The sequence below is a fragment of the Chenopodium album genome, chromosome 13 (assembly GCF_948465745.1).
Source record: "Chenopodium album chromosome 13, dcCheAlbu1.1, whole genome shotgun sequence".
NCBI lineage: Eukaryota > Viridiplantae > Streptophyta > Magnoliopsida > Caryophyllales > Amaranthaceae > Chenopodium > Chenopodium album.
The window spans coordinates 36,652,620-36,663,488 of record NC_137846.1 but is presented as its reverse complement, the minus strand read 5'-3'; positions in this window follow the sequence as shown (position 1 = coordinate 36,663,488).

Here is a 10,869-nt window from a genome sequence, read left to right as displayed (position 1 = left end):
ACATTTCTTGATTGAGCGGCACATGGATCCTTGACTATTGTATGTTTTATCTAGAATTTTACTTTCATCTCCCAAGATCGCGACCGAACCATTTAGGAAGGACAAATGCATCTTTTCGGGGTGGTAATTCTTAATTTTCTAGGATAGTTTTCTTTTCTTTGTTTTGGGTTTACATTTGCTTTCTTGCTAACCATTTGAGCCTTATACTCTTCTTTTCAAGCCACATCTTTAGCTTTTGAGCCTTTTGTTTCATTCTTGTTCCCATCATTAGTTTTTGTGAAGCATTTGGTCTCTATTGTTGGAGTTTTGGTGGATGAGAATGATTGTTTGGTTCTTTTAATGAAAGCAAGTTTGTGTTGTAAATATTTCTGAATAAAAAGAAAATGCAAAGTTGAAAAAACCGTCCATAGTTAAAAGAGGCGAGGACATTGCAATAAAGTGAAAAAATTGAAAAAAATGAAAAAAATGAGAAAAAGCAAAGCAAATTCAAATGCTTTGGCAAAAGTGATAAAAAAGTGAAAAATGAAAAACTCAAAAATATTTTGATGTAAGCGTCTTTCTTCCTATTTTAAGCATTGAGGACAATGCTTTGTTCAAGCTTAGGAAGAAGCGTTCTTACGCTTTTTGTATATATGTTTGTGATTTTGGCTTTAAATAAGTTTAGGGGTGTTGGTGTTTTTGTTTGGTGATTGCTTGATTATGGTGTTGAGGATTGATCACCCTTTGCTGTACAATTTAGGTATACCATCAAATTTCAAATTTTAGCCTACCTTCACCCTTTTCGCCCTTGCATTACAACCCTTTTCAAGATCTTTTGACCTTTTTGGTTGAGTCACAAGTCGGTGGAGGGAGATGTGAGTCAAGCCTATAGATCGGTGTGCATTAGTCAAGATGTCAAGTAGCCTAAATCTCTTTCTTTTTCCGGTTCCTTCTAGGAATCATTGAGATGCTCACTAGAGGTGGATTTGAAGCCAATTGGGAGATCATGAAAAAAAAATGTTTGAGATAAAGGTGAATTGATTTTCACTAGTTCTCTATGCTTAGCATATCCTATGTTTCAATCAACCTTGGATATCTTGAAACGTGCACTCCCTTACTTGTTTAGAAAGAATTGGATCCATTTGTGCTTGTTCATTTGCAAAAGTCTACTCATGAACATTTGTTTTCTTTTCTTTTCTTTTGGTTTCTATTTCATGCTTTGCCTTGTTCGCTTGGTTTTAGAGAGTTGTGGGTTAACCTCTTAGGAAACCCTCACGAGACCTCACTCGTCCTCATTGGCGACTTTGGGGTTTTAGGGCTTGTTGTAGCTAAAAACAACCGTGACTCCTACGAAAGTGTGTTAGTAAATATATTCATGTCTCTTCTCTTCTTCTTTTGTTTGTTTAAATAAGCTCATCATTTTTCCCTTACTTGTTTTGGTGTTACTCGAGGACGAGTAAAAGTTAAGCTTGGGGGAATTTGATGAGTGCCATTTATGGCACTCATTTGATGAGTATTTAAGTTGTTTTTACCATCTTTTCATAACTTTCTTTCTTAATAAATGCTTAGTTTTATGCATTTTCTCTTTATTTCCCTTTTCTCTCTTGTTTAGTGTTTTTATGGTTTTTCTTGTATTTTCTCCTTTATTTCTCCTTTTTTCATGGTTGTAGGTATTTTACGAGATTTGGGTCTCGATATTGGTGGTTTTCTAAGTTGGAAGATGCTTTTGGAGTAAGCTCATAGCATTAGAAAGCTCAAGATGCAAGGAAGTGAATGCTCCAAGTTCTAGCTCTTGCGCTCTCAAGTTGTGCTCTCATGAAAGATGGTGTTGAACCCACCGTGGAGGCCCTTAGAAACTGCCAGCCCAAATATGTATCAAGTGGAGCTCACGAGACCCATTTGCGAGCACACGAAGCGGCAAAGAAGTTGAAGAAACCCAGAAGAGCGCGGGCGCGTAGCCAACGTGCATGGGCGCGCATGCCCCGTGCGCGGGTGTGCACCCCTGCCTGCGCAGGCTCTCCTCCCTGTTTCCGGCTTCGATCAATTTCGTTTTCCACGCCTCTTATAAATACCTATTTAACCCGATTTTTTTAAGAAGAGTTCTAGACATTATTTTGATCATAATTTTAGCTTAGTTGAGAGCTTATCTCTCTAGTTTTAGGGTTAGTTTAGGAGTAGATTAAGAGAGAGAAAGTGAGAGATTTCAATGGTGATGTGAGAGATTGATGATATAAGGGTGACAATTGTGATGAAGATCTTCTCCTTATTATCAGTGAACATTTCTAACTCTATCTCATCTTATTGTTTTGTTTAGATTCATGCTTGTTTGATTTGATTTGGATGTTTGATCTTGATTAGTGTAATTGTTCTTGATATTTTGTTAATTCTTGATTTCTTAGTTGTTTGTTGTTAGATGATAATTCTTGAGTAGTTGTTTGGCTAGGAATTGGGTGAAACTTATATGATGGATTGATTGTGATTAATTTGGGAATTGTGTTGATTGATTTTTGAGATTAAAGTGATTAGTGTAAGTTTGCATGTGTGTAATTCGATTAGGCCTTGAGAATTATGGTAGATTGCATTGTAATTGCTAATGACACGACCAATTGATTTAGAAATTGCAATTATCGATTGGTTTGGATTGTGATTCTCTTAGTTTGTTATTCGTAGAGACATCTAGCTTAACGATTAGGAGATAGCTCTTTTATTCCAATTGATAACTCTTATCATAAGTCTTCACAACCATTGATATGCATGTTATTCCCATGTTGTTGCAATTGTCATAATTACTTGTTGATCCCCATTCCTAGTGTTTTATTTGTTTGGTTGTTTGTTTTGTTAGTTGGTAGCGTTACCTCTTTACCCTTCGACTTCAACCTAGCTTAGGCGCACAATTGAGAGAGCTTGAACATAACCGTTCCTTTAGGTTCGATCCTTGACTTTACCTCTATACATGTATTTAGGTTTGTTAAGTGTTTATAAATTTTGTTTGGCTTAGGGAGGATTAGTCTACGCCCTAGTTTTTCCCTTACCAGCGACGGCTGATCAGAATCGTCAACCACCCAGATCTCTTTTCTTTTCTTGCTCCCTTCAGCTTTGGGAGCCGACTAAGCTTGTCCACTCTCCTTTTGTTTGTCAGACTTCTTAGAGTCTAACTGATTGTTGGGCGAGCAGAGGTCGGTCGCCTGTATAAAGCTTTCCGCCTCCATCAGCGCCTCTTGGAGAGTGAAAACTCTCTTTCTAACGAGGTCAAACTTAAAGGTTGACCCTTCTTCAAACCCCTTAAGAAGTCTATGTACCCAACTTTGTCAGACAATTCTTGAATCTGAATTCTTTTTAGATTGAACCGCCTGACGTAGGAGCAAAGCGCTTCTCTATCTCCCTGCTTGATGGTGCTCAAGTCAAAACTTGTTTTCTTAGCAGGGATGTTCATCGAGAAGTTTTAAGCAAACAAGAAGGCAAGCCTCTTGAAGCTGTCAATACAGCCGGCCGATAACTTGCCAAACCATTGTTGGGATATGCCCTTCAATGTAGCCAGGAAACATCTGAAGCACGTGGCGTGATCAAACCCCTATAGGTACATGAGGTTGGTGTAAGCCATGAGGTGATCTTCAGGGTTGGTGGTACCATCATAGGTACCCAAAAAGACATTCTTAACCTTGGCTGGTTATGCCACCTCGGTTATCTCTCTGGTGAACGCATAGGGTTGTTAACCAAGTTTCAATAGACGAAGTTGTCGGTCCAGAGGTTCGACATTAGATGTCGCTTGACCTCCAAAGAGGGCCGGCTGCATGTAAGGTGGGGCATACTGCCCGTATGGCAACTAAGGCATATACGGAGCCGATCCAATCAACTAAGGGCTTGAGTGGACGGTCTTGCAGCCTGTATGTGTACTAAAGAGAGAAAGTGTAGTTAGAGAGATATAGAGAGTGTAATAACTTGTGTGTCTAACCTCTTTTCCGTTGTACTTTGCCCTCTATTTATAGGCGTACGATCTCATTTATGGAGAGTCATACTTGGTAAGTCTTATTGGCAGTTGCTCAACGAGTAGTCTGGCTAAGCTACCTCGTGTACCACTACCCCCTCAAGTCGTTGGATTGATGAGACGATTTTGAGACTTGAGTGGTCATGCTGGAGGTCGATGGTTATGCGTTGCGTTTGTGCTCGGTGATAGTGGATTTTTTCTGCCTGCGACGTGTACGTGTTTCTGTTTTGCTGAACGTTTCATTTATTCCAGCTGATGTTAAAGGAACAATTTTTTCTTGACAAGACTTTAATTGTTCTGTCTGGAATTTGAGGCATGACGAGCCTGCGGGGAGGAATGTCGATTACTCCCACTGAATTCTGAGAAATGACGAGCTTGCAGGGAGGAATTTCGATTACTCCCGCTGAAGTCTGAGAAATGACGAGCTTGTAGGGAGGAATTTCGATTACTCCCGCTAAAGTCTGAGAAATGACGAGCTTGCAGGGAGGAATTTCGATTACTCCCGCTGAAGTTTTTTTGTTTGGTGGGAACAATGTTTTGCATGAGCGGGACACATGTCGGCCATCTGAGTGGTTAGTTTATTTTTATTGAAGTGACATGGCGGTTTGGCTTTATTGCTTACTCAACCGCCTATTTACTCCCTATTTAATTCACTGTCCCCCCTTTGTTTACTTTTTACCTTCTTTATTTTTTCATCTTCCCCTTTCTTTTTTCAAATTTCTCGCTCTTCATATTCTTCACAGACATGCGTCATTCCTCCATTAGCATTTTAAGTTCTCGTCTTTCTTGTCTTCGTTCTTGCTTCATTTTTTTGTTTGTTTGCTCATTTTCTCTTACTCTTCAGTTTCACTGAATTTTCTTGCTTTTTGGTTGCAGTTTGAAACCCTATTATCCGTTTGGTTTCTTGGGTCGCCGTTGTTGTGCTTCTGCAACCTCTTGTCATAAAGGTACTTACTTTGTACCTTTCCTTGTATGTGTAAGCCCAATTTTATTTATGTTTGTATTTTCTTCCGCAAAATTGTGTCTTTTGATCAATTTGATTGTCTGCGTCCAATTCATTCCCTTCTGTTGTTGTATTTGTATTCTCAATTCTTTTTTCCGATTCTTGCGTTGCTTTTTAGCACTCGCTCTTTTGGGATTAAACTGATCTTTGGTTTTTGGCACCCCATTTTTCTTCGTCTTCTTTGGGGGCCTTTTTTGTCTTTGTAGATTTTCTTTAGGATGTCTGACACTTCTGACAGTCAAAACATGAGTGAGTCTCTCGTGGCCACTAAGTCAGGCTCTCCTTCAAAATCATCTCACTCAGGTGAGCGCTCTGCACGCACTTCTTTTGTTTCCCCTGTTTCTCCCCCCTTTCCTTTACAAACAGTTATGCCTTTCGATTATCCTCCTGCTGCGGGCAGGGCAAGTGTTGCTGCGGCTCCTCCTGCTGTACCTGAGTCGGGTAGTAGTCGCCCCGCTAAGAGCAGCGCTTTCCGTCCTTTTTGGCCTGAACCACGTCCTGATTTCTTTGACCCTTATTGCGAGCGGGAGCTTATTCAAGATGGGGTACCTGTACCCCATCTCGCTCGCTTTAGGAGGCGCGCACTGCACCATGAGATTCTAGCTGACATGGTCAAGGCTAATCCCCCTGATGTTTCTCTTATTAGTCCCATTCCCCATGTTTAGCCTTTAAACAGTTTTGCTTGGCTTGATGACATGGCTGATGTGAATCGATTTGCTCATTATGTAGTGCGGGGTGGCAACGCTGTAAATTTTTCGCCATCTCATTCTCCAGCTGCGAATATAAGCGGGGTGGCTGAATCTCTTGGTGAGAGTGCTTTTTATGACTATCAACCCATTTACGTGGAGGAGCCCGTTGAATAGGGCAAACCTGACATCTTTCTGGACGAAAGGTGTCATGGCCCCAAGAATTGCGTGTTGGATTCCAACTGGCGTAAATATGCAAGGAAGTTGGACCTTGCTGCTATGGGGCAAAAGTTCTATAGTTTTGGTCAAGGCTACAAACTGGTTTTTCCAGCTGAGGGCTCCAAGTTATCTGCTCCTCCTGTTGGTCATATTGTAGTCTTTGATTCCCAACTGAACTTAGGCTTGAGATTCTCTCTTGACCCTACTTTAGATAAGGTCTTTCGGGCCTTTAACCTTTGCATTGCTTTGCTGCATCCTACTTCTCTGCACACTTTAATATGCTTATTGTGGTTTCTGCGCTTTCGGAAGTATCTAGAATCGCTACATCTATTCAAATCCCTGATGAGCCTGAAAAGGTCATCTTCTGATTCCGAGTCTAGGTGGTATTACATGGCTCCCAAAGAGGGTCGAGTTCTATCTTACCCTAAACTTAGCCGTTTTAACGACTGAACTGGCAAGTTTTTCTGGGTTGCAGTGCCTTCTTCCTTTGCTCTGCCACGCAATTTCAGGGAGATTCGTACCAATATGGTTGAAGTTATCGTTTCCCCCACTAAGACTGCTCGTGAAAAAGATGCTTTTGACATGCTGCGGGGAGCGGGCACAAGTGATGATAAGTTTCCCAAGTTTTGGCTGACTAACTCCTTGTACATTGTGGGCAATGCGCAGCTTTCTGCTATGCGCTTGTGTTCTACCCATGAGCCTGGTAAGCTTTGTTTTTGGTTCTGCCTTTTATTTATATGAGTTTTTCTCTCTTCGATTTTGCTTTTACTATGCTCTTATGTCCTTTATTTTGTCTCTTGTGCTGCCTGATTTTCAGGTTATGACAAATTGGACAGGGGCATTCTTGGGTTGAAGGATAACTGGAAGGACCCCCTTACTGCTACCCCTGATAATCCACCTGAGCTTTTTGAGACTCTAGAGGTTTATAATGTGTCTTTAGAGGGTGAAGTTCGTTTAGACCCAACTGAACTGAGGGCTGTCTTTGGCACTATGACCCCTTCTGATCGTGTAGGGGCTAGTCGTGCTGAAGCTGAGTCCTCCTCTTCCAGTGTTGGGGGTCAGTGAGAAACTCGTCCTACAGTCAGGGAAGTTACTTTAGGGTATGAGGCGTTAGTGGCGCAGGGTGCTTCTCCTGAGAAGCGTTCTGCTACGGCTTTCGACCAGGTGGCACCTTAAACTTCTGTGGTAAATGAACCACTAAATCAAGCTTTTGATGAATCCAAAAATAATGCTGAACACTTTGCTGACAGCGTTCTTAAGTTTTCTGCTAAGGAGGCTGAGACTACTGCTGCGGTGGGTGAGAAACCCACAACTTCTGCTGAGCATGTTCTGCTCTTTTCTCCCAACATTGGTACTACCGTTGCTGCTAAGGACGCTACAGGTCCTTCTAATAAGGCTTTTGATTTTCAGCTCCCAAATGAGACTATTATAGAGCTACCAAGGATTATACCTCGCCCTTATGGGTTGCGAGGCCGCCTGCGAAGCGCTAGTAGGGGAGGGCGCTCTCAGCCTGAGGGTTCACACAAGCAGGATCATCCAGTTATTAATTTGGAGGATGATCATCTCCCTCAGCTGATGCTGATCAGCCCGCTGCTAAAACGGCACGTACTTCCTCTGCTCTTGATCTCTTCACTTCTCACTCTTCCAACACTGGGGTTCTTGGTGAGAACACTGTTAAGGAGACTAGCACCCAGAACTCTAGTGAGCTTAATCGATGTGTTCACCAATTCTTAGGTGATGCTTTTGAGAATCCACTCTCTGCGACCTCAATTTCTGCTAGAGGCACTTTTCGTCCTACTGGACCTATAGAGTTTGGAGAGGTTCCCATTGATGCTTCCCTTCGCCCTCTACTTTGTCCTGCTGGGGCTAAGAACGCTCCATTCCACCCTTTGATAAATGTTAGGGATGATGAGTCCTTGTTTATGGACAACCCACAGAATGGTGGCACCTTAGGCTACCGCCTTACTCAGGGCATTCGTCTCCCCGCTGACTCTACTAGCAGCTCAGTCAGTCTTTTTTACTTTGGTTTACCCCTTCTGCTTATTTTCTTATTTTTGCCTTAGTCTGCTTTTGTTGTTTTGCTTATCTTATTCAGCTTGTTTTTCCTTGATTTCGCCTTGGCCTACTTTCTTTTGCTTCCTGCCTTAACTTATTTTCGTCCTTTAATTTCCTTGCAGCTTACTTTGTCTGTTGGCGACTTGGCTAATGCCTTGCTTACAGTGGAGAAGGAGTACCAAAACCAGGGACTGGCCCTTGCTCAGAAGGATAAGGAGATTCAGCAGGCTCGTTTTGAGAGCAATGCAATGGTTGGTGAGGTGATTCCCTTGAGAGAGAAGGCGGATGCCCTGCAACTTCAGATGGGAGAATTCCAACTCACCAAGACAAAGTTGGCGAATTGCGAGGGATAGTTGGGAACTTCTCAGGCCAGGGTGCAAGCGTTGGAGGCTAAGATGGCTAATGTACGGGCTGGATGAGAGAATGAGCTTGATACTACTAAAAAGGAGGCACTTAGGTCTTTTGTTCTTTCTCCTACTTTTTCTAAGCTGCTCGTTGATCGCCATGATGGAGGTTGGGAGGTCGCAGCCCGCTGTGTAAGCGGTCTCTATGGTGGGGGTGAGGAGCAACATGCTCGTTTTAATGCCTTTTGGGCTAAGGTTGAGGCTTCTGTGGAAGCTAGCCATTTTGATCTGTCTGCTGACCATCCTCGTGTTGCTAACTACAAAGTCCCCAATCATGTCGTGCTGAACTTGGAGGTGCCTTTATGCACTGATATTGTTATCGCCATTGGAGTGGAGACTTTAGCTGATGAGCAATAAAGGTTTTGGCGGCTGTCTTCCTCTTCCTCCAGCGGTTCATCGGAGTTTCCCTCACCTATGTCTGTAGTCACTAGGCAGCTTTTGTTGTTATCTTTGGGGTGTATAGCCGCCAAAGATTGTATTTTCGGTGTGCTTTTCTATAACACTTTATTTTCTGACTGTTGGGATTGTCCAGCTTAACTTGAATTCTATGTTTTTCTAACTATTTTGTTGAATGTTTCCTCATCTTGGTGGATGGGGGTTCAGCTTTGTGAATGTTGTAACTTTCCCCGGTGAATGTTTACTCTATCTTGGCGGACAGAGGTTCAGCTTGTTGGTATATGCGTTTGATAACTTTTATGTTACTTTGCTTATTCCTTATCTTGTTGCCTGTATGCTTGTTTAGACATGTTGCTGGGCCATGGTGTAGTCGCACCTAAACCTTAGCTCAGCAGTCCCCTTGTTGTACCAGGTGAAGCCTCGTAGGTTGGGCTTTCCTGTTGCTCTTTCTCTTACCGTTTCTTTGACTTTATTCCCTGACTTGGTTGTATAGGGTCTTCCTATCTTTTAGCCTTTTATTGCACTTGGTGGGAACTTGTCAAATTTTATGTCTTTCATCTTATTTATGATAAAGGCTTATACGATGTGTCCTCTACTTAATTTTTGTAGAGACTTGCTTGCATACCATTTAGCTTGCTTGGCTGTATCCTGTTTGTATGTCGTTCGGCCTGTATTGTTGAGACTTATTCATGTCATCCAGCTAGTTTTGCTGTGACTTATTTATGTCATTCAGCTTTTTGGTCGCTTGTTTTTATGTCGTTCATCTTGTTTTGCTGCGACTTATTTATATCATTCAGCTTGTTTTGATGCGACTTATTTATGTCGTTTAGCTTGTTCTGCTGCGACTTATTTATGTCATTCAGCTTGTTCTATTGCGACTTATTTATGTCGTTCAGCTTGTTCTGCTGCGGCTTATTATTTTATGCATCTTACTTATCTTTGTAAGAGCTTATTGCTGGTCCATCTCCTCTCTTCCCCACAAAAGAGGTGAGCTGGGTGGAATCAATAGAACCTTGGTGATGCCCGCTCAGCCTGCCCCTTTGCTTTTCGTTCACCCTTCCCTGCTCAAGTTGAATGTGCCAGGCATCACCCTCAGGCGTCTCCGAGGTGGTGCCCTGTTTGACTTTGAGCAGGCAAGTTGAACTTAGGGAAGTGTGCTCTCCTTTGCCTAATGATGTCTTGCTGCAACTTATTGTGATGCTTTCTGCCTTTAATCTTTCTATGGCATTTTCTGCATGTTAGTGTGTAATGCTAAAGCATAACTCAACAGATAAACATGTTTAGACAAGATCATATGGTATACTCCTCATGCAGAGGCTCGTATTTCATTGAATTCAAATGGCTTAAGTTGCCTTGATTAACATAACATAATCTTAAACAATGTTTTTTCATAACTTAAACAAAGTTTTTTCATTTCTACTTAGACATTTGCCTTTTAAACAAAATATTACTTTAGCACATTTGCGTTGAAACTATTCCTTAAAACCTGACCTTCTTGATCTGCGAGGAGGAAGGCGCCTGGCCCTACATGCTCATGGATGATGAAAGGGCCTTTTCAGTAGGCTAATAGCTTTCCATGTTGGTTTCCTCTCCCTACTGCTGTTGTCCTTCTGAGAACCAGGTCTCTAAGTAGCAGTTCTCGGTGCTTGACTCTCTTGTTGAAAGCCTTTGAGATTCTGCTTTTTTGGGCTGCTAGCTTAAGGGCTGCTTTTAGCCGCATCTCTGGCAGGAAATCCAGCTCCTCCAGCAGGCGCTTCTCATTTCCTTGCTGCTCATAATGCTGGATTCTCAGGCTGGGGATTTGCACCTCTATTGGAATTACCGTGTCTGCCCCATAAGCTAGGGTGAAAGGACTTTTTCCAATAAACTCCTTCTCTATTGTATTGTTTTCCCATAATACCTCTAGGACTAGGTCAGCCTAGAGGCCCTTATGTTCTTCTAACCTCCTTTGCAAGGCCATTGGGATCAGCTTGTTTGCTGCTTCTACTTGGCCATGACTCTGCGGGTGGCAGAGTGAGGCGCTTGCATATTTGGTGCCCATCTCTTCCAAGTAATCCTTGATGGTGTCACAGTCAAACTGGCACCCATGATCAAAAACTATGCACTGTGGCACCTCGAATCTTGTTATGATGTTCTTCCATA